Below are 1,371 nucleotides of genomic sequence, written 5' to 3'. Positions count from 1 at the left end.
AAAAGCTGAAATTAGATTCGTAGGCTAGTCTTACCAAAATTCTCCTCCCACAAACTGGAGTGGCTATTTTTTTTTTTTTTAATTTTGCTTTCAACTGGCTTTCACTCATCTTAGTTTGAAGTTTTTTTTTTTTTTAATTCTCTCTTTTTTTTAATCCTTTGGCAATTTTTTTACCCTTAGCGCCTCAAGTAGCTAGGACTATAGGCGCCCACCACAACACCCAGCTTTTTTTGGTAGAGACAGGGTCTCGCTCTGGCTCACTGCGGCTCAGGATGGTCTTAAACCTCTGAGTTCAGGCAGTCCACCCACCTCGGCCTCCTAGAGTGCTGGGATTACAGGCATGAGTCACAACGCCCAGCCTGGAATGGCTATTTTGAAACAGAGATCTGTCTTCCCTTGATTAACTGGCTTCCTGCTTAGTACAAAGTCTACATTTCCAGGTTCCCTCTCTCCTGCCCCTTCATCCTTACTGAAAATTACTCTCCCACACTTTCCTACTCTGAAATGTCTATCAGGTATCTCCATTGAATTTACTCATAATACTTATAACCATAATGAATTATTTACATGTTCGACTATTTCACATCTATTTTCCTATGCTTTAAGTGATAGGAGAAGTGTCTGTTGGGTTCTGGGCTGTAATCTCAGTGCCTACTACAGTGCCAGATGTTGAGTTGACTCTCCATAATATTTGTCAAAGGAATGATTACGATCATTGACATGATCAGATTTTATCGATGTAAAATCCTTACTCTTATTATGATCTGATAGCCCAATAGAATTTCAAAGAACATCAATGCAGTAACCTAAAAATAAGTTTTCCTTTGCATTATACAATAGTCCCCACTATCTAAAAGAGATTGCTTCTAGCACCCCATGAATACCAAAATCTGTGGATGCTCAAGTCCTTTATATAAAATGCTATAGTATTAGCATACAACCTATGCACATCCTCCCACATACTTTAAATCATATCTAGGTTATCTAGAATAATGCAAATGGTAAATAGTTACACTGCATTGTTTTTTTGTGTGTGTGTGTTATTATTATTTTTTGAGAGAGAGAATCTCGCTATGTTGCCCTCAGCAAAGTGCTGTGGTGTCACAGCTCACAGCAACTTCAAACTCTTGGGCTTAAGCCATTCTCTTGCCTCAGCCTTTTGAGTAGCTGGGACTATAGGGACCTGCCACAATGCCCAGTTAGTTTTTCTATGTTTCATAGAGATAGGGTCTCATTTTTGCTCAGGCTGTTCTCAAATTCCTGAGTTCAATCAATCCACCTGCCTGGAACTCCTGGAGTATGAGGATTACAGGCATGAGCCACTGTGCCCCAGCCTGTATTGTTGTTTTTACTGTTTTTTTCTTGTTTGTA

Source organism: Otolemur garnettii, unplaced genomic scaffold (genome assembly GCF_000181295.1).
Source record: "Otolemur garnettii isolate 467f Iridium unplaced genomic scaffold, OtoGar3 scaffold00058, whole genome shotgun sequence".
Classification (NCBI taxonomy): domain Eukaryota; kingdom Metazoa; phylum Chordata; class Mammalia; order Primates; family Galagidae; genus Otolemur; species Otolemur garnettii.
Note: the sequence above shows the minus strand (reverse complement) of the source record.